Raw genomic sequence first — 23,281 nt, 5'->3', positions numbered from 1 at the left:
GCACAGTACTACTATTCCTATGCTGTATATATGGGTTAGGCACAGTACTACTACTCCTATCCTGTATATATGGGCACAACACAGTACTACTACTCCTATCCTGTATATATGGGCACAGCACATTACTACTACTCCTATTCTATATGTATGGGCACAGCACATTACTACTACTCCTATCTACTGTAAATATGTAAAATAACCCCTTTATTAAATATTGTGCACCCTTACTATACTGTATATTTTCTCTAGTGGCCATTAATTATATATTCTGGAAACCAGTCCCTTTAGAGTATATAGTCTTCTAGTGGCCCCTTGGAGGCCCCCTATTATATGTTGTCCCTTACTACTGTGGCCCCCTATGATATATTTAGTCTAGCAGATGAAAATTAAATTCACTGCGTCCACTGCGTCTCTTCTCCCTGCGGCAGTGGAACTGTGAAGAACAAGGTGCGCGGCAGCGTGATTGCATCATCATGCTGCCGCGCATCAGAGGTCACAGTGCGACGCGAGCCGGGTAAAAGAAGAGGCCGCGTCGCGCAGGCACAGCAATGGCCGCGCATTACATCAAAGGTGGTACTCAAGTGGCCGCTTATGGCCGCATCGAGTACCACTGCTGTTACTCACCGGCAGGGGCCTCAGCAGGGGATGGAGGCCCCTGCTGCAGCAGAGATATCGGGGGCCCATTGTGGGCCAGCGCGACATTGCTGGCAGGGCCCCCCGATGGGGATGGCGGCCGCTGCCGCGGCAGAGGTATCAAGGGCCCACCGGAGGATACACCGGTCCTCCCGTGGGCCAGTCCGACCCTGGCTGTGTGTGTAACTGTATGGATGAAGCAGGGCTGTATGTGTAACTGTATTGATGAAGCAGAGCTGTGTGTGTAACTGTATGGATGATGCAGAGCTGTATGTATAACTGTATGGAGGATGCAGAGCTGTGTGTGCTGTGCTTTAGTGTGACCAACAGGGATATTTTAATTGGAGTAAAATATATTTTTCCCTTTTTGGAAGCCTAAATCTGTTGAGCGTCCTATAGTAAAAACCCCTGAAATGAACAAATTATGTTTAAAAAATGCTTTAGATCCACACATTTTAATGCAATCATTTTGTTCACCTCACTGAATTACAACTGAAAGTTTGTACTTCAACTTCAACAGAATTGTTTTGTTTAAAATGCATTGGGGTAACGTACAGAAGCAAAATTTGAAAAATGTTGACTTTTGCATGGACTTGCATTGTCAATTTTTTTATGAGCACAGCACTGAGGGTGCCCTGGACCGTCCTGGTGCAGAACGCGAAGTAACATCACACACTGCGATGCCAGCACCAGACGTCTGATCTGCTGGAAGAGGAGTGGGAGAAGGTAAGCAAAATCTTATTATTTTACTAGGAACTGTATATAGTTAATGATGCTGGGGGGCTGTATATAGTTATTGCTGGGTGTGCTGTATATAGTTAATTCTGGGGGGCTGTATATAGTTAATGCTAATGGGGGCTGTGTATAGTTTATGCTGGGGGGGCTGTAAATAGTTAATGTTGGGGGGCTGTATATAGTTAATGCTGGTGGGGGCTGTAAATAGTTGATGTTTGGGGGGCTGTATAAAGTTAATGCGGGGGGATGTATATAGTTAATGCTGGGGGGGCTGTATATAGCTAATGCTGTGGGGGCTGTATATAGTTAATGCTGTGAAGGCTGTACAAAGTTAATGCTGGGGGGCTGTATATAGTTAATGCTGGGGGCTGTACATAGTTAATGTTTGGGGGACTGCATATAGTTAATGCGGAGGGGCTGTATATAGTTAATGCAGGGGGGCTGTAAATAAGGAATGCAGGGAGGGCTGTATATAGTTAATGTTGGGGTAGCTGTAAATAGTTAACGTGGGGAGACTATATAGTTAATGCTAGGCAGGCTGTAAATAGTTAATGCTAGGGGGTTGTATATAATAAATGCTTCGGGGGACTGTATATAGTTAATGCTAAGGGGCTGTATATAGTTATTGCTGGGTGGGTTGTATATAGTTAATGCTGGGGGGCTGTATGTAGTTAATGCTGGGGGGGCTCTATATATTTAATACAGGGGGGCTGTGTACAGTTAATACTGGTGGGGGCTTTAATTAGTTAATGTTTGGGGGGATGTATATATTTAATGCTGGGAGGCTGTATATAGTTAATGCTGTGAAGGATGTAAATAATTAATGCAGGAGGGATGTATATAGTTAATGCTGGGGGGCTGTAAATAATTAATGCAGGGAGGGCTGTATATAGATAATGTTTGGGGAGCTGTAAATAGTTAATGCAGGGGGGCTGTATATAGTTAATGCTAGGTGGGCTGTAAATAGTTAATGCTAAGGGGGTTGTATATAGTTAATGCTGGGGGGGCTGTATATAATTAACGCTGGGGGGCTGTTTATAGTTAATGTGGGGGGACTGTATATTGTTAATGCTGGAGGGGACTTTATATATTTAATGCTAGGGGGCCGTAAATAGTTAATGCTGTATACAGTTAATGCATGGGGGCTGTAAATTGTTAATGTTGGAGGGCTGTATATAGTTAATGATGGGTGCTGTATATAATTAATGTTAGGGGGTTGTATATAGTTAATGCTAGGGGGGATTTAAATAGTTAATGCTCAGAGGGGCTGTGTATAGTTAATACTGGGGGACTGTAAATAGTTAATGCTAGGGGGGCTGTAAATATTTAATGCTGGGGGGCTGTATATAGTAAATGCTGGAGGGACTGTATATAGTTAGTGCTGTGGGGGGACTGTATATAGTTAATGCTGGGGAGGCTGTATATAGTTAATGTGGGGTGTACTGTATATTGTTAATGCTGAGGGGGCTATATATAGTTAATACTAGGGGGCTATGAATAGTTTATGCTGGGGGGCTCTATATAGTTAATGCTGGGGGGTTGTAAATAGATAATGCTGGGGGGGCTGGATATTGCTGGGGGGCTATATATTGTGATTACTGGGGGCTGTATAAAGTGATTACTGGGGGCTGTATATAGTTAATGCTGGGGGTCTGTATATAGTGAATACTGGGGGATGTATATAGTTATTGCTGGGGGCTGTATATAGGTAATGCTGGGGGGCTTTATATAGTTATTGCTGGGGGCTGTATATAGTGATTACTGGGGGCTGTTTGTAGTTATTATTGGGACCCCCAGAGTAGACAAACACTGATACTGAAGACTCTCAGAGCAGACATTAATACTGGAGACCCAATAGAAGACAATCCTGTGGACCCCACAGCATTAAACTAATAATACTGAAGACCCCCAGTGCAGACAAATATTGGAGACCCCGTAGCAGATAATAATATTAGACCACATAGAAGATAATACTGGAGACCCATAGAGCATAAAACTAATAATACTAGAGACCCCAAAGCAGACAAAAATAAATCTTCTCCTTTCCTGGCTCCCCTTCTCCTCCCTGAGGCTTCTGCTCTCCTCCATGTTCCGTGCTGCTCTGTGTCCCATGCTGGTTGTATGCGGCATGAGCCAGTGCATAACTGCATTGAGAGCAGAAGAGTCCTATGCTGCAGGCGCTTTGCTCAGGGTTCTGACCTCGATGCATACAACCAGTGTCAGGGGTCAGGACACAGAGCAGATTGGCAGAGGACCTGGAAGTAGTGGGAACTTTTCAGCTGCACTTACCACTGCCTCCTGCACTAATGGAAGCTACCATCAGTTATGTTATATGAGTTATGGAAGTGCTCATCAGACTATGGGGCAGATTTATCAAGCAGTCTGAAAGTCAGAATATTTCCAGTTGCCCATGGCAACCAATCACAGCTCAGCTTTAATTTCACCAGTGCTCATGAATATTTGAAATGGGAGCTGTGATTGGTTGCCATGGGCAATTGGAAATATTCTGACTTTCAGACTGCTTGATAAATCTGCCCCTATGACTCTCAGCAGGGTGCAGACCACAACTCATGGCTTTGCAGGCTGCATGCTGCCTTTCGGTGCGGCTTGCGCACCCCTGATCCCCTTTTTAGTAGAGATGAATGTGGCTGCACTTAATGTACATGCTCAGGAGTGAAGCTCCTCTGAGGAATAATGCACTGGGAAGGAATGCCTGCATTTACCTCAAGCACTGCAAGAGTTACCAGAAAAGGAGTCAGATGCTGTGGCCATTTTGCCAAGCTGTAGTTGGAGTAATTTTTTGGGAAATTGAGAAGTTGTTGTTGGAGTCAGAGGTTTGGCTTACCGACTCCACAGCCCTAGTTATGAGTCTTGCTTTCACCTAAAAAATAATTAGCTGCTTAGAAAAATGCTATGCCCTTACTGAGCACATTCATCTGCCAGCTGGCAACGAAAGTTGGACAGAAACTATTCTATATCAGTAGAAAGTGAATACTTATAATTGCTGATCTTGCTGATTTTGTTGACTGATATTCTTGTCTTTGTTACAGTGGAGAGCAGCTTTGGCAGGTAGTATTGTCGAACGCTAACTCTACTAATCATATTGATCTTGCTAATAGTAGTTTAGTTGTAACGTCAGATGGACAGAGATCATTATATGTAATATAACTCCAAAGTGGTACATAATTTGGGATTTATTACTTATTATTGGGGAAGAAAGAATTGCCTGATTCTAACTTAACTAACTTCATCAGTCTGATTAACTGATCCACAGGTTCAACAAAAGATGGACAGAGATTAATCCACTAATTCATAGATTCCAATCTATGGAAGGACAGCAAGCAGAGATCTAGAAAATAGTAAGGGATTCATAAAGTATATTGGAAAATTGAATTTCATTACACAAACAACAACATTTATTTGCTAAATGGGAATAATCCTTTAACTATTTACTAATGTATCCATCTAAGCTTACAGTTATATATAAGGATAAATCACACTCCAGGAGAGGCACTGGACTGAATACTGAATTAAAATTAATATTTAGGAATAGAAATAGTTTATTTAAAGTTAAAATATATGAGTTGGTATGAGATTAAGTATTCAAGGTGGGGTGGGGGAGAGGGGGAGGCTGCGGAGCCCTTTCTCCCCTATTGAGCATAAGTCATGTGCAGGGGAACATTTCTAATCATCGATAAAAATATTACAGTAATAATATGAAATAAAAGGGGATTGGGGCAAAAATTAATTGTTTGATTGAAACTAATTTGCCAGAAGAACGAGTGGATATTGTTAACCGTAAATGGATAAAATGTACGTTGCACTCCACAATTTTAGAATTTGCAAGGAAGGGGATGAGTGTTTTGATACATAATAAGTTAATTAATTTAATTAACTTTTTAATCATCAACTTTGTGTATCTAAGAGATTAGATAAAGAGGGAAGATACATATAGTTGTATTGCATGATAGAGGGAGGAAAATCTATCCTAGCCTTTATTTACATACCACCCCCAACCCAGATGTGTTCATTAAATTGGAGATATTAATGTAGTACCAAATGAGAAATATGATAGATACAGAGTGGTAGACAAGAAGGATTATATCCTATTTCCACCATTGGGAAAATTATTGAAGAATTTAAATGGAATAGTCTATGGAGGATTAAAGAGAATATAATTGTTATAACAAGACACATAAGGTTTTCTCTAGAATTCATTCAGTGTTAGGAAATGAAAAAGCAGAAGGGGGAGAGGGTATGCACAGTCTCCATTGAATGGTGGGGGGTGGGGGGGCAAGACTGGATATAGGTTAACTGCTACTTTTGCTTATTGTGTATGTATTTAAAATCCCCCATATCCCCTCAGTAGGGTTGTTGGCACTGGGTCCCAAGTTTTTAAATACCATAATAAGGCACCCAATCTGTATCCATTAATAATTTTTTATAGTAAAACTTTAACAACCCAAATTTTAAAGAATGCTTACAATGTAAATAGCAAATGGTAAGAGCCCCAAATGGTCTCATCTCTTTGCAGTGGGAAGACAGACTTGGCTCACTGACACTATACATTTTGGGACTTGTCTACAAAGCAGATGGCTATTCAGTGACTGGGGTTATGAATTCTGTCAAAAATGTAAGCTTTGATATATGCCATAAGAAAATAATTTAAAGGAGAAAAGATTTGCAAAGTACAGAAGGGGAGAAAAATGGTTTGGCAGAGGAAAGAATTTTGAAATTTTACAGAGGATTTGGCAAGAATAAGCAGCAAATGTAAAGTGGTTAAGAAAAAAGGAAGGAGAAAGAAGAGATAATATGAAATAAAATGGACACAGGAATAATCTCTGGACTTACAAGTGGTTGTAGCTGCCCTCGCTTTGTTTGCTCCTTCCTGCTCCTCTAGAGCTTGTGTCAGCTGTGTATGCAGCACCTCCTTCTGCTACTGTTTAGATGAGATAAATGTATGTTGATTTTGGCTGTTGATGATACTCCGGACTATTAGAGGAGAATGGAATTGCCAGACTAATAGGTAGCACCACCAAGTTATGTTACCATTGGGCACATATAATAACCACATCCTTATAAATACTATAAAATAAGCCGCTTGTTGATGCCCATAATATTGACAGCCATGATAAAAGATAAACAATAGACTTCCTGTTGAGATAAAGCTCACAGCGACTTTTTGTGGCATTATCGCATCAATGTAAACGAAACCACAGTACAATATTCCTTTTTACACTTTGATCTTCCTGTCAGAACTTGAGTGACTTTAAAAACATCCATCACTAGGAGCTCTGAGTACCCCTATCTGAAGCTTCGACCCCCATTCAACAGCAAGAGTGCTTGCTCAACGCGATTGTGCAACCCAGAGCGAAAAAAGTGGACCCCATAACAACAATATTGTTACCCTTCCACTCCCTGTGTCTTACTACAACCCCATATTTATATAGTTACATTGTTAAACGGGATGGATATAAGAGAAACAATTCTATATTATAACCATCAATGTTATTTTGATATAAAAAGACAGCTAGACCCTTCTTAAATCGGGTTGACGACTTTAAGCACATTACAGCAAATAATTAATATTATTTGTGTAATCAAAAGTTATTAAATGCACGCTAATGTGTATATGGGGTTTCTTGGCTCTGTGAGTAACTTAAGAGGGTCGCCTGGAAAAAAACCTGGCCCATGGGCATAATCCTGCAGGCAAACACAAGTATGCCAATAAGGACTAAGTCGAGAAGCTAGATCAACTTGTCCTGGGGTGACACATTTAATCACCATGCAGGGGCCTTCTGTTTGTTTCAGCAGATAAAGAAACTCCAAACCACTGCATGTAAAATTGAAAAGATTTTAACAAAAATAAGCAGATAGGACAATTGTGGGAGTTGGTAAAAAGGAAATCATCCAAATAATGGATGACAGAATCATGTCCCATCTAGTATCACATAACCCACATAAACAGTGGCCATCTACACAGCAACCTAAAAGGTGATAACAGTCAGGATGCACTGGTTACAGGCAAAAACAGGTGTCGTAGAAACAGTGGTCATCAACACAGCAATCTAAAAGGTGATAAGAGTCGGGATGCACTGGTAACAGGCAAAAAGCCAATTAGATTTTGGACTTAGACATAAGGGCCTGCCTCCCATAGAAAGGCAAACTATTTAGAAGACATCCCATTTCTAACAGAGAAACACTTTCAAAAGGAAAGTTGATGAATCAACCAAATTTTTTTGGGTTCCTTCTAAGGAACAACACTGAACAGGGAAAGCTGAGAGTTAAAGAACAGGGGAAAGAGGGGGGAGGGACTAAATGGACCCAGAGACATCTCCTTGTTGATTCTTGTCTTGCAAAACCTCCAGTTACTCCATTTGTGGAACATAACATGTCAGCGAAAAAAGGTCTCTACTGAGTGAAAGGGAATGAAAAAATCTACACTGAAGCCAAAACCCCAAGAAGCAGCAGCTTCTTTATTGTGGCACTGATTGAGCCAGAACCACATCGCATCCACACTCACAAGGGTTTGTGTGGGGCAGATGACTGTGTGGACAGTATTCCAGTTGATCTGGTGCAATGCATTAAGACGTGGAAGCCTCCGCAAGAAAGGCATTTGTGTTTATACTTGGAGAGGCCAAGGAACCTACAATGCCTTTTGTTAAAGAGCCAACAAGTATCCAGGAGTTTTATGGTCACTTCCCCACAGGTGGTACTAGTTCCAGGGGGAAAAAAGGCTTCTGCCGAAAAATGTGGCTTACTAGCAACCATAAAGCATAACCAGACATCCGCAGCTTTGACCCCCCCCCCCCCATTTACGGTTTCTGAAATTCCACCAATTGGTGAATGACCTTGGTGTGGTGGCAGCTAGATTCCATGGCACCACAGTTTCCAAGACAGATCCAAGACAGTGGATAAGAGGTAAAGGTTCCTTCTTGTAGGTTTCCTTTTGGTAGTGGTTGGCTGGATCTGTAATCTGGGAGAATATCGTCGCCCTGGTTCTGTAGCTTGGGCTGCAAAGTAGCTTAGGTATCAATCTGTTGCAGGCTCTGGGGAGTGTAGCAGACAGAGCCGCTGGTCTGGCAAAGGGATAGCCCTCTGTAGGGAGAAAGCAGCTACAGGCAAACTCACTGATGTATACTGACAGGAAGCTGAAGACTGGACAAATAGCCTTTCAATGAGTTTCCTACTATAAACTGTATGTATGGTGTATATAGTGTATGTGTGTGCAAATGGTGTAAAATTTGTAATTCTGAAACAATAGTGGAAGGGAAAGGGCGATCCTAAGGTGTAGTATCCTCTGGTAAATTTTAAGATAGGTAATAGTGAAACTTCTCACCTGGTAGAGTTGTGCTAACAGGCACAACTCTGAGTCGCGTTTAGTGTTTTTTTCCGTTAGCGTCTCCCTGCAGCCACGCTCTCGGGGTTGATCCTTTTCCGTGGGATGAAACTCCAAAGGACAGAAACTATTTTTTCAGATTGCGCATCTATGATGCATGATGAGCGTTTTGCACGGCGCTGGAAGGCTAGGTATACTTTTTTTAAAAAATCCAATTTTTATTGGTATTCTAATATGGTAGTAACAGGTTAAAAATAAACATAAAAAAATATATATAATTTGTTTAAAAGAGAACTACGCGTTTCGCGCTCGAACCGAGCGCTTCCTCTGGTTCATGTTCACATGGTGACATGAACCAGAGGAAGCGCTCGGTTCGAGTGCGAAACGCGTAGTTCTCTTTTAAACAAATTATATATATTTTTTTATGTTTATTTTTAACCTGTTACTACCATATTAGAATACCAATAAAAATTGGATTTTTAAAAAAAAGTATACCTAGCCTTCCAGCGCCGTGCAAAACGCTCATCATGCATCATAGATGCGCAATCTGAAAAAATAAAATTTGTAATTATTGCATGTGTGCATTTATATACTGCATGCCTGTCTATGGTACTGTATGTATGTTAGTTTAGGGTGTGTTAATACTGTACAAATATGTATATATGTTGTGTATATACTGTATATGTAATACAATATGTGTGTATTTGATATACATATACATATGTGTATGATATACATATGCATATATACTGTATGTGTGTATAAGATGTAATATATTGTATGTATAAATGTATACAAGTGCATACATGTGTGTACATAAGTGTATAAATGTGTGTATAAAATTGTAGAACTGTAGGTGTGTGTTTATAAGTATATAAATGTGTGCATGAGTGTATAAATGTGTGCGATTGTATAAACATGTGTGTATATATGTGTTTATATTTTTTAAGGAGAAGGTGCAGCACAAGTCTGCTATGGTGCCCAGGCTCGTCTAGTGACGCCCCTGTTCAGCTTCCTCTTCCCCCAGAGTAAGCTGAACGAGAAACACATGTTGGAGTAGTTTTTAAATTCTGTATTGATTAACTAAAAGCAAATAAGTGTCTCCAAACCAGTCTGAAAACTTGGGTCACTCTGCAAACTGAACAGAGAACATAATTTAATGATTAATGTCTATCTTTATGCCACTACTGATTAGTTCTATTCTATATTGCATTCTATAATTCAGCTGATATATAAATATTTTGGTTCATCTTTGTTTGATTCTTCCTATAAATTCTGTACCTGTAATAATAAAACAGAATGTTTTAACCTACAATATCTTAATCAGTAAACACTTGACTTTATATTTAACCCCTTAAGGACGCAGCCTGTTTGCAGGTTAAGGCTCGCAACTTTTTTTGGAAATTTGACCAGTGTCTCTTCCTGTGGTAATAACTTTTCAACGCTTTAAGATATCTCTGTGATTTTGAGATTGTTTTCTCGTGAGACATTGTAGTTTATGTTAGTAGTGTCATTTCGGTGATCCGTTCCTTTTTTGGGGGGTAAAAATTCAAAAATTTAGGAAAAATTTGAAAAAAATGACTATTTTCAAAGTTTCAAATGTTATAATTTTTAGACAAAAAGTGATACCACAAATTTTTTTTGATAGAAACCTTTTGCCATTGGTCTTCTTTTTATATCCATAATTTGTTTTACGTTTCCATTATTTTTATGGATGTGAGAAGGTTTGAAGTTTTAGTAGCAACTTCTCAGATTTTCTTGAAATTTGAAAAATGCGAACTTTTTGGTGATCAATTCAGTTTGGAAGTGCCGTATAAAGGCTTATGTACTATATACCCCCACAAGTAACACCATTTTATGAACCTAACATCTCAACCTATTCAAATCAGCATTTAAGAAGTCTGTTAACCCTTTAATTATTTTTCCGGAAGCATATGAAAATGGAGTGGAAATTTTGAAATTTCAATTTTTGATTTCAATCTTTCCAATTTAGCCCTAAAACGGATACATTCAGAAGGAATTTGAGGTAAATATATATTCCTAATTTCTTGCCCTGCTTCTTCCGAGTACGGCAATACCAGACATGTGGATGTCAGCTGCTGTTTCCCCGCACATCGATGTCCAGAACAGAGTTAGCGATACCGGGAATTTGGAAGGCCAATTTGGCTGCAAATATTTTGTGGTGCCACAGTGTAATTGAAGAGCCCCTGAAGTAAAAGTACAATAGAAAACCCCCCAAAATGTCACCATTTCGGAAACTAGACCCCTCAAAGAATTTATCGGTGGTTGTGGTGAGCATTTTAACCCCCGACACGCTGGTCAAAATTGAATGCAAAGTAAATGGTGCAGAGTAAAAATTGTGTTTTTATCTCAAAAAAGTCATTTTTGTGCCTCATATACTGTGCCCAACCCATGCCACTTTAGACAAACACCCCAAAAATCATTCTGGGGGTTGTCCTGAGTACGGCAATACCACACATGTGTCAATAATTTACAGGCTGGGCACACGGCAGGGGTCAGGAAGAAAGAAGCACAATTTAGGTTTTCAAGCTTCGTTTTCACTAGATTGGTAATGGGGGGTACCCCCGAGGTACCAGTACAATAGAAACTCCCAAGTAGTGAACCCATTTTGGAAAGGGCACCCCTCAAAGAATGTATGTAGGCTTGTATGATCATTTTAACCCCCAACACGCTGGTCAAAATTGAATGCAAAGTAAATGGTGCAGAGTAAAAATTGTGTTTTTATCTCAAAAAAGTCATTTTTGTGCCTCATATACTGTGCCCAACCCATGCCACTTTAGACAAACACCCCAAAAATCATTCTGGGGGTTGTCCTGAGTACGGCAATACCACACATGTGCCAATAATTTACAGGCTGGGCACACGGCAGGGGTCAGGAAGAAAGAAGCACAATTTAGGTTTTCAAGCTTCGTTTTCACTAGATTGGTAATGGGGGGTACCCCCGAGGTACCAGTACAATAGAAAGCCCAAGTAGTGAACCCATTTTGGAAAGGGCACCCCTCAAAGAATGTATGTAGGCTTGTATGAGTATTTTAACCCCTAAGGTGCTGGCTCAAATGTAATACAAAGTGAGTAGTGCAGAGAAACAGTTGTATTGCAATTTATCAAATATGCCATTGAAGTGACAAAAGTATTTTGCCCAACTCATGCCACTGGGGAAAAACACATCAAAAATCATTCTGCGGGTTACCCCGGTTAGGGCAATACCCCATAGGAGGCAATAATCTGTAGGATGGTGACACGGCAGGGCTCAAAAGGGAATAACTTGTTGGAGCACAGACATTGTACTTTTTTTTTTCTTTTTGGCATCATGAAAGATTTGTAGATGCCAATAGGGGCCAGTACAGTAGAAACCCCTAAGAACTGACCCTATTTTGGAAACTACACCCCTCCATGAATTAATCTAGGGGTATAGTTAGCATTTTAACCCCACAGGTGGACCCCTGAAAAAGTGCAAAATGGATAGTGCATAGTAAAAAATATCTATTATGTCATTTTGTGCCCAGCTGCTGCCATGGGAGACAAACACCCTAAAAATCATGATGCATGTTTTCCCGGGTAAAGCATACGGGACAGTAATCTAGAGGCTGGGCACATGGCAGGGCTTAGAAGGGAAGGTGCGGCATGATGTATAAGCTGTGCGTCAGGGTAACAACAGGGTACTCTAAAAATCCAGGGATGTATGATAAATTCGGAAGCAATCTTTCATACATAACCCTGGTTTTTCTGGGCATGTCTCACAGTGATGAATGGTGTCCTTCCGAATGCCATTTTTGGAGCACACCCTGCACCTCTTTTGTGACCTTCCCTTGCTGGCTGTTTGGGGAACTACTCCTGGAAAGTGCTGCCCTGGTACAATACGTGATGTGGCCTCACTTCCAGATGTGCTAGCACTCCCCCCTTCCTGGTCTCCAAAAAGAAAGTACTTTATTACCATCTCTTGAAATTCCAGGAAAGTTCCCCTCTGGCCGGCATATCGATGCAGCACATAAGCATTATACAATGCCATCTGCATGATGTGCACGGCCAGCTTCTTGTACCACACCCTCGACTTCCGCATGGCATTGTACGGCTGAAGCACCTGGTCAGACAAGTCCACCCCTCCCATGTATTTGTTATAATCTAAAATACAGTCTGGCTTGGGGGCTTCTGCACTGGCACCTCGTACTGGGACAGGGGTGGTGGTGTGCTCATGTATTGTGGTTAATACAAGGACCTCTCTCTTGTCCTTGTACTTAACACACAATACAGAGTCGCTGCATAGTGCCCTGCTTTCGTGCCTTTTAAGTTTTTGCCCAAGCAGCGACTTAGGGAGACCTCTCTGATTTCTGCGTACAGTGCCGCATGCCGCAGTATTTCTGGAAGTGAGGCACTTGAACAGGGTGGTGCTGGTGTAGAAATTGTCCAGGTAGAGGTGGTAGCCCTGGTCCAGCAGTGGGTGCACTAAATCCCACACTATCTTCCCTGTAACACCCAGGAAGGGGGGGCATTCTGGGGGCACTATAGAGGAGTCCTTCCCTTCATATACCCTGAACTTGTATGTGTACCCTGATGAACTTTCGCACAGCTTATACATTTTCACACCATATCTTGCCCTCTTATTGGGCAGGTACTGGCGGAATTGAAGTCTCCCTTTGAATTGTACCAGGGACTCGTCTATGCTCACATGTTTGGCGGGAGTATATGCCTGGGCAAACTTGGCACTAAAATGATCTAATATGGGCCTGACCTTAAATAACCGATCATAACTGGGGTCACCTCTGGGTGGGCACTGTGTGTTGTCAGTGTAGTGCAAAAACTTATGGATGGCTTCAAAGCGCATCCTGCTCATTGCCATGCGGAACATGGGGGTGTGGTACAGTATATCTGTGCTCCAGTAGTCCCTGATTGAAGGCTTCTTTACTATCCCCATAAGGAGTATTATGCCCCAATACTTGTACATCTCTGCTGCAGTGACAGGGGTCCACCTGTAGGGTTGTGCATAAAAGGACGTGGGGTTTTGGGCAATATGTTGTGCAGCGTAGAGATTTGTCTGAAATATAATAATATTTAGCAGCTCCTCATCAAAAAAAAACTTAAAAAAGTCTACAGCTCTGAGCCCTGTCGTGTCAAAGTTAATGCCGGGATGGCCCAAAAAGTCAGGGACCTGAGGGGTATAATTATCTGGGGCTACCCATGTGGGGTCAGTGGAAGCCCCAGACGCTTCTCCTGCAGAAGTCCCAGGCACTTCTCCTGCAGAAGTCCCAGGCACTTCTCCTGCAGAAGTCCCAGGCACTTCTCCTGCAGAAGTCCCAGGCACTTCTCCTGCAGAAGTCCCAGGCACTTCAATTGCAGAAGTCCCTGGAACCCTACGGCGCCTTCTTGGGGGTCCTTCCAGGTCACTGGAAGATGAGCAGGAGGATGATGATAGGTAAAAGGGACCATCATCCCCACTAGCTGACTCGGTGTCAGAGGCAAGCATGTTATATGCCTCCAACACGGTGTACGTCTTCTGAGACATTGCACACAAAAAAAAATAGAGAACAAGAAAAATTAGATAATGTGTACCAAACTACACGGATAAACCGTCTAGCAGGCACACAAAAAAAAAATATAATGCACACCAAACTACACGGACAAGCCGCACAGATGGCACACACAAAAAATAATGTGCACTAAACTACACGGACAAGCCGCACAGATAGCACACAAAAAAAAAAAGATAATGCGCACCAAACTACACGGACAAGCCGCACAGATGGCACACACAAAAAGATAATGTGCACTAAACTACACGGACAAGCCGCACAGATAGCACACAAAAAAAAAAAAGATAATGCGCACCAAACTACACGGACAAGCCGCACAGATGGCACACACAAAAAATAATGTGCACTAAACTACACGGACAAGCCGCACAGATAGCACACAAAAAAAAAAGATAATGCACACCAAGCCACACGGACCAGCCGCACAGATGGCACACAAAAAATAATGCGCACTAAACTACACGGACAAGCCGCACAGATAGCACACAAAAAAAATAATGCGCACTAAACTACACGGACAAGCCGCACAGATAGCACACAAAAAAAATAATGCGCACTAAACTACACGGACAAGCCGCACAGATAGCACACAAAAAAAAAGGTAATGCACACCAAACTACACGGACAAGCCGCACAGATGGCACACACAAAAAATAATGCGCACTAAACTACACGGACAAGCCGCACAGATAGCACACAAAAAAAATAATGCGCACTAAACTACACGGACAAGCCGCACAGATAGCACACAAAAAAAAAAAGATAATGCACACCAAGCCACACGGACCAGCCGCACAGATGGCACACACAAAAAATAGCTAAGTACGGGTACACCTACGGCGTTCTGGAAAAAAATATTACCAGGCACCGAAAAAAAACCTATGTGCACCGCGCAAAAAGGCGCTACAAATGCACCTAGCTTGCCCTAAGACAAACTAACTACCGCTAAGATTGCTAAAGATTCTGTGCAGCGCTATTCACACGGCGCACTGAAAAGTGCGTCCAGTGCAGAACAACGCTAACACAGCGCACTGAAAAGTGCGTTTGGGTTCAGAAGGGACAGACAGGGAAAAACGGAAGACACGTGGGATCACACAAGGCGATCACACAGGGAACACACAGGACACAGGAAAAAACAGATAGGATGGGAATTTGTAGGGAACAATAGGGATCAGATAAGGATCAGAACACTATTTATAGTGTAAAAGTGTATTTTGGTGCACACAGTAACGCTCTTTCCTCTCTCCAGCGATACCAAACCAAAATGGTGCCGCTGGAGGAAGAGGAAAGTGCTAAAAGCACGTTTTTTAGCCTAAAATCGCTGTAATTGGCCAGTCAGGTTTGACTGGCCAATCACGGCGATCGGCGGGCGGGACCAATTTGATTGGTCGGGTGACGGAGACAGGAACTCCTCCTGCCTCTGTCACCCAAATTTCAGCCCGATGTCACCACGTCTCGCGACGTGGTGACAATTCTAAAATAGTATGCGCTCGCGCAGTAGCTGTACTGCGCTGAGCGCCAATAGTGGGAAGCTGCGCAGTACAGCTACGGCGCGGAGCGCTAAGGGGTTAATGAAATAAAAGTTGCTGAGCCAAGCAGCACAAGCAGGGCTGGATAGGGGTCAGATATAGAAGGTTTCAGGCACAGCGCCCAGATAAGGTGGCATCACATGATGCAGGTCATAGTTAAAGGAATGTATCATTCAAAGGACTGGTGTTTAGTAATTGCAGTATGAAGGATAAAGTCATGGCAGCAAGTTCCCAAGATGGTCACAGTAGCCAATAGTCAAATTGGGCACAATGGTGGATTTGAGGTACTTTAGGTCCCCAACAGAAATCTATCAATTACATTGAAAAGTGTATACAGCACAATAACTCAAAAGACGTAAAAGTTAACTTTTACTTCAATATGGCAAATTACCACTAGGGGGGAGACATAATACATACTAGGTATATCTATAAAATAACAGGTAGACATTACCTTGTCAGCACCAATGTTTTATGCACTATGCAGACATTATATATTGTAGCACCATTTATAATTCCAGCATAGTTCATAAAACATCGATACTGACTGTGTACAATGTTTTATTCAAGATACCTGCCCCCGTTGATCCACACCCTCCTACAACAGCACTCTTACTTGTTCCCCTGCTGAATATGCTGTATGCACAAGAAACACTTTGGGACTTCTGTGAACTGGTGAGGGTTTTTCTTTTCAGCCAAGGCAAGGTCGGGCCATCATCCTTCTAAGGACAGGAATGAATGTAGTGGATTGATAGGGACAGGATGTGTATGTGGACTGAGTATATTCCTGTACTTGGTTGTGTAATGGCCTGGTTGACGGGTCATTACGAACCAAATTAGCTTCAGTTGGTTAACTGACTAGCTAAAGCAGTGCGGTCAGCTGTGTTAAGTTAAAGCTGGGAAATTAACTATTTCCACTGGCAGAGGCATAACTATAGTTCACTGGGCCCCGCAAAAAAAAAAATTGTCCCCTTACAGACCAAAATCTATTTTACCCCTGCCTCAAAGTTTAATGCCATCATCAGAAGTTTAGTGCCTTTTAAGTGTCCCCTTTATTCGTACTTGCCTCCTTTTTATAACTAGTGCCTTCTGTTTTGCCCCTAATCCTGAGTAAGTGCTCCTTTATAGTAATTGCCAAATTTTTAAACCCCTTGGTAGGAAGTGACTCCTTTCATGATGTGCATCCCATTTTCTTGCCCTTTTTAGAAAGTAACCCCTTTGTTTGTACCCATTCTTATTAAATACCTTTTTCAGCCCATGCTATTAGGTGATCTTTTTAATTATTGCACTACAAAAAAAGCTCATCTTTACCAGAACCCTCTGCAAGTGGCCAGCCACCATGAACTCTTCCAACTATGTACAGCCCAACTATGGCAGCACAATGACATTATCTTGACAGAGCAGGGAGTGTATTACTCTCTGTGCTGCCACTGCTTTCAACTGTTTTGTAGTAGGCACAGATACAGATGAAATTGCACAGAAGGTCTGGGACAGCAGATGCTGACGTCATTCAAAAGTGACAGCAAGAGCCCCCTCCCCTCTGACACTACAGCCCGAGTAGTGTCAGACTGGAATTGGGGCTCACTGCTGTTACAGTTTAGTGTAAGAGCATCTGCACTATTGTCAGGATCGGTGGTAGTGGATCCTCTGGACCACCGCGGATGAAGACGTAAGCAGACACCCAGGACCGGAGTCTAAGTGGCACCCAGTTTTCACCAGAGCCCGCCGCAAAACGGGTTGGACTTGCTGCGGCATAGGGCTCACCAGGTCATTCCACAGGTGCGACTTTGTCCGCGGTGGCGAAGTACAGAATTATAAGGCAAGCTCGTGGTCGGGAACAGGCAAGAGGTCAAGACAGGCAGCACAGGATCAGTGTGGGGGACATAGTGGTAGGTCAGGACAGGCAGCAGGGGATCGGGGTCAGGAACGGAATCAAGGTCACAACGGGAAATCAGGATAATTGCAAAGGGCATGGAGCAAAGCTTTCTCTCAGACATAGAAGAACAAATATCCAGCAGGGGACACAGGAAGGGGCTGGCCAGCACCAATTATCATCACGCTGGCCTTTTAAATTCTAAAGAGCTGGCACGTACGTGCCTTAAGAGGCGGGACGTGTGCGAGGTGAATGAGGCAACGGGCCACATGGAGGTACACGGGTACATCTGCGAACCGAGGCATAGGTTGCAGGGACACCCGTGACTCCCGTGCACTGGATGATACAGTCTGCTGTTTCCTATATGAGAGCAGCGCACAAAGGCACATAGATGCTCTTACACTGAGTTGTAACAGCAGCAAGCCCTATTCATTAAGTGATTCTTTTTGCATACCGAAGCGTGTGTTTGGTTGGAGCCCTTGGAAATGCACAAATCTAGAAATATATTTCCTCTAGCTGGGTTTCTGGGTCTTTATGTCGTTCTGTTTGATTGAGTCTGCTGAGGGAGTCAGCCTGCTAGCTTCTGTCTCCCGTCAGAGGAGTGGCTTTGTGTGCCAAATTCTGCATCTGATTGTTGCCTATGCAGCAGAGCGTTTTCTTGCCTCCTAATAGCCAGCCCCTGACTACTGGATGAGGGCCGAAGTACTCTACCAAATCAAGCTACATATCCAATCAATCTACTGCCTCATGTAAGTCTACAGAGAGGAACATTTACAACCCATAAACATCCCTGACTCCACCTGTGATCCCTGGGGGATGCTGCTAACACCACCCCTTCACCATCTGTCTGGGGACACATCACTACAAACACATTGGGAGTGCCCCAGGGGGAACCCTTCACTGCCCTTCACTCCCTTCCCCCTCTTCTTGTATTTTCTCCTGGCCCTGGCAGGCATGGGTAAGGCCTGTTCACCTGCACCAAGCCACTTGTGACATAACTGGCACTAGGCCACACTTCAAGTTAGTCACTCAGGAATCCAGCTGCCCCCAGACTTTGTTCAGGCCCGGTAGGTGTTGCCCTTGACTCCCTGATGTACCCTTATGCCCAAGTGACATTTGGTAACTTGAACAGTTTGCAATGAAAAATATGGTGTGTGTATATGCCCTAGTATGTGTTATGCCTACCCCCAGTGGTAATTTGGCACATTTTAGTATTAAACTAAAAGAAATGCATTGGGACTTCTGTGGGCTGGTGAGGGCTTCCATTTCAGCCAGGGCAACGTGTGGGCACTGTCCTTGTGATGACAGGAGTAATGTACTGACAGCATGTGTATGTGGATTGACTATATTTCTGCACTTCTGATCCCCGATGTATTGTCATGTTCAAGTGACATTTGGTAAGGTCTCATTTAGTCGGCAGTAATGGGGGCTGTGATCTAGATGCATGATTTGCAACCAGATCACGGCCTCCCTAGTCTTTAACCCCTTAAGGACCAGGCCCTTTTTCGTTTTTGCGTTTTTATTTTTCACTCCCCACCTTCAAAAATCTATAACTTTTTTATTTTTCCGTGTACAGAGCTACGTGATGGCTTATTTTCTGCGTAACAAATTGCACTTCGTAGTGATGGTATTAAATATTCCATGCCGTGCACTGGGAAGCGGGAAAAAAATTCTAAATGCAGTGAAAATGATGAAAAAACACATTTGCGCCATTTCTTGTGGGCTTGGTTTTTACAGCTTTCACTGTGCACCCCAAATGACATGTCTATTTCATTCATTGGGTCAATACGATCACGGGGATACCAAATTTGTATAGGTTTTATAATGTTTTCATACATTTACAAAAATTAAAACCTCCTGTACAGAAAAAAAATTCTTCATTTTGCCGTGTTCTTGCGCTAATAACTTTTTCATACTTTGGTGTATGGAGCTGTGGGTGGTGTCATTTTTTGCGACTTCTGATGACGTTTTCAATGCTTCTATTTTTAGGACTGTTCGACATTTTGATCACTTTTTATAGAATTTTTTCTATTTTTCAAAATGGCAAAAAAATGCCATTTGCGACTTCGGTTATTATATTTTGATAGATCGGGCATTTTCGGACACGGCGATACCTATTGTGTTTATGATTTTTACTGTTTATTTATATTTATATCAGTTCTAGGGAAAGAGGGGTGATTTGAATTTTTATGTTTTTTTAATATAATTTTTTTTTTTTTTACTTTTTTTTATTTATTTTTTTTACTATTTTACAGACTCCCTAGGGTACTTTAACCCTAGGTTGTCTGATTGATCCTACCATATACTGCCATACTACAGTATGGCAGTATATGGGGATTTTGCATACCATCTATTACAATGTGCAGATCGCACATTGTAATAGATAGCCTCGATCATGACAGCCTGGGATCTTTGTGTGATCCCAGGCTGTCATGGCAACGGATCGCCGCTCCCCGGTGACGTCACGGGGAGTGACGATCGGAGCCAAGATGGCGGCGCCCACGCGCCGCCGGCTCTTTAATGCCGCCGGCAGCTTTGCCGGCGGCAATCAAAGGGTTAACACCCGCGATCGGTGCAAGCACCGATCGCGGGTGTTAGCGACGGGCGTTTGCTTCATTATGAAGCAAATGCCCCGTGAGTATGAAGAGGGCTCAGCCTGTGAGCCCTCTTCATACTCCCCCATGCGCAGTAAGACGTAAGGGTACGTCTTATTGCGCTATGGGGTTAATGACTCCTGGTCACAATGTGGTGAGCACCTGGTGCTCCACCGTACGGTAACCGAGTCAGGCAGCTGCACTGCAAAGTATAGGTCAGTGATGGCAAACCTTTTAGATCACTGTTCCCAAACTTCAACCAAAAGCCACTTATTTATGGCAAAGTGCCAGCACAGCAATTTAGGCAGTAAATTATTGCTGAGGACACAAACACAGTTGAAAGGAGGAGGGCAAATGTGGGCTATTGCAGCTTTTCTCCAGGGTCCCTGTGTACAGGAAGAATTGTTGGGCCAGCATTCTTTGAACCCTGTCTGGTGAACTCCATTCTGGGGTGATGGCCTGGGAGAGGTTTGCCACCACTGGTATAGGTTGTCGGCTCTTGTCTGCTCTATAGGGCATGGCTCACTCCTTCCCCCTCCTCCTCCTGGCCCTGTGCTTGCCTGAAATCCGGCTCACGGAGCACCTGACTGTGTAAATGCACCCAAAAACTGATCCATGTACTATTTGCACTGATGTTTATCTGCACAGTTCGTGGTGAAAAATCTGGTGATGCGTACTTGTCATTTTACTGATATGTGTTATGTCTCCACCTAGTGATAATTTGGTGCATTTTAGTATTGAAGTGAAAGTTAATTTTCAGAATGATTACACATGATTTTGAGATGTTTTTTTCTTCATGTGTCATGCTTTATGTTAGTGGGAGAATTTGAGTTATGTGTTTTGATATGTGTTTCAGAATATTTGGTAAAATTGGGAAATAATTTGCCTTTTCAGAATTCCATATGTGCTGCTTTGCAGTCAATTAGTCTTACCATCCAATATATTAAAAACAGCTTTAAGTAAGCTTTTATTTTTATTTAGACCCACAATTTATACATTTATGCAGGATAAATAAAGAAATCTCCAACTATTATGCCATGTTTCCTGATTTTATAAACCCCCTACATGTAGCCCTGAAATTTTAGCCCTGAAATACAATGGGATTTATGAGAGAATGAGTCCTATGCAGATTTAAGGTCGAGTTTATCAATACTTTATTTAGGAAACCACAGTAAATATGTAACAGTTTGTAAAAAGTGAAAATTCCTATTTTTCTACAAATACTCAATTTTGTGTCCATTATATAGTACCCAGGTCATGCCACTTTAAAAAAAGCTAACCCTATAGTTTTTATGAAGTTTTTACACAACACAAAAAATTAAATACTGACAATAAGAAGTATTATTTGTTACACAGAAAACATGCCCTTATAAAGCTCTGTAAACAATAAAAATGTTATGGATTTAAGAAATTTAAGCAAAAAAATGTAAATGAAAAAAAAGGAAAAAGGGCATTGTTGGTAAGTAGTTAAAGTGTCAGATCTTGCTATGAGTTAATCCAGTTAAAGGGGTTGTCCAGGTATATAAGCATTTCCTATCTGGCTCAGTAGACCTTAAAAATAATAAAGAGCAGATTGATCCTGCCTGGAAAACTTTGCATATTTTCCCAGAATCTCCTAGCGGAGCATCCATGGCTATAAGATGGAACACGCCTATAAGGCTCCCTTAATTGTCATTCTCCATAAGGAGAACTCTTACTTCCCGACCCTGGTTGCAAGCCTACGTTGTACTGAGGAAACCCAATCAGGTTGAACAGTTGGGTGTCTGTTTCTTCTGGAATTGATAGACTGGTCTGGTTTTAATCCCGCATCATAAAGCCTCTTATATGTCATGCCTGATGTCAAAGAAGCTACCTTACAGGGGAGCTAAAAGAGGCGTAGTTTTCCTTATCCCATCCTAGAAAACGTTGCATTTTTTAGCACAGAGACGCCTGTGCTATCCTGACCTTGTCCGCACACCTGCTAAAGCATTCGTTTCCGGCAGCGTCACCTTTGGGGACCCTTTGCCTGCAGCTTCTTTTACTTTTTATGGACTCATTTTTAGAAAAAACTTTCAAAATATGGCATAGAGCCAGAGGGGTTCTGGGGGCTTCACAAGAGCCCGTACAGGCTCCAACATCTCACATGTTCACTCCAGAAGCCTATTACTGGCCATTCTCCTTTTTCCTCCATCTCTTCCATAGAGCCTGTGACGTCACTCGGCTCTCTCCAATGCCCACATTGAGCAGTAGAAAGCCGACCACGCATGGGCAGGAATTGAAGAGAACTGTGTGACATTACCGGATCTCTGCCAGGGCTGGAGAATAAGACCCTGTCATTGTTTTGCAGTCAAAAGGCCACCTGAATGGGTGTGTGAATCCTGCCAAAATAATTAGCTGTGATATTTGGCATTAACGTTGATAAAACAATAGGAAAAAAGGTTTGGAAAAGGATAGAATTTGAAATGAAGGAAAATAAGGTAGAGCAAATGTATTTTGTTAAGGAAGAAGTAAGGAGAAAGAGGAGAAAGAGAAAAAACTAAAAGAAAGTATTGTAACTGTTAATGGTAACAGGAATACTATAACAAAATACTGGACTCACAAGTAGCTGTAGATTCCCTTGTTTTGTTGGCTCCTGTTTATTGCTCCAGTGCTTGTATGTAGCTGTGTATGCAGGACCTTCTTGCTTCTGCTTCAGTTCGTTTCATATAAAGATGCATTGAATTTGGCTGTTGATGATAATCAGATACTTAAATATTCATTGGAGGAGGAAGGACTTGTTAGACTGTCCCGTGTCATATAAAAAATGAAGATTCACTCTACAAAGGGCTGTAATGCAGAAGCTAGTAAATGTACATTAGGGATCATCAGGTTCTAAGTGGTGGTCTGTGAAGATATGATGGAGTTAGATAAAAGAAAGAGGAAAAAAAGGAATAAGAAACAAGTTTTAGAATCTCCAGTAAAAAATGTTTGTGATCCGATGACAGATGAGAAGTTTACATTTACCTTTGCTGTAAACGCAAGCATTTAGGTCTAATGCGCTTACATGGGAATGT

The 23,281-nt window shown here is 42.2% G+C and overlaps 1 protein-coding gene across 2 annotated transcripts in view; it reads right to left on the bottom strand.

The window, feature by feature from the left end:
• LOC140075456 (putative methyltransferase DDB_G0268948) overlaps window positions 1-23,036 on the bottom strand; it is a 67,439-nt gene extending 44,403 nt beyond the window's left edge. Inside the window, exons 1-2 of one of the 2 annotated variants that reach the window (XM_072121404.1) lie at window positions 22,828-23,035; window positions 6,220-6,307 (exon numbers count right to left, since the gene is read on the bottom strand). The gene's annotated coding sequence lies outside the window, so the exon portion shown is untranslated. Of the gene's footprint in view, window positions 1-6,219; window positions 6,308-22,827 lie in introns of both variants that reach the window. The other variant, XM_072121405.1, reaches the window with a different exon arrangement.
• Between the last annotated feature and the right edge of the window lie 245 nt (window positions 23,037-23,281).

Source organism: Engystomops pustulosus, chromosome 8 (genome assembly GCF_040894005.1).
Source record: "Engystomops pustulosus chromosome 8, aEngPut4.maternal, whole genome shotgun sequence".
Classification (NCBI taxonomy): domain Eukaryota; kingdom Metazoa; phylum Chordata; class Amphibia; order Anura; family Leptodactylidae; genus Engystomops; species Engystomops pustulosus.
Note: the sequence above shows the minus strand (reverse complement) of the source record. Positions and strands in the feature narration are given on the sequence as shown.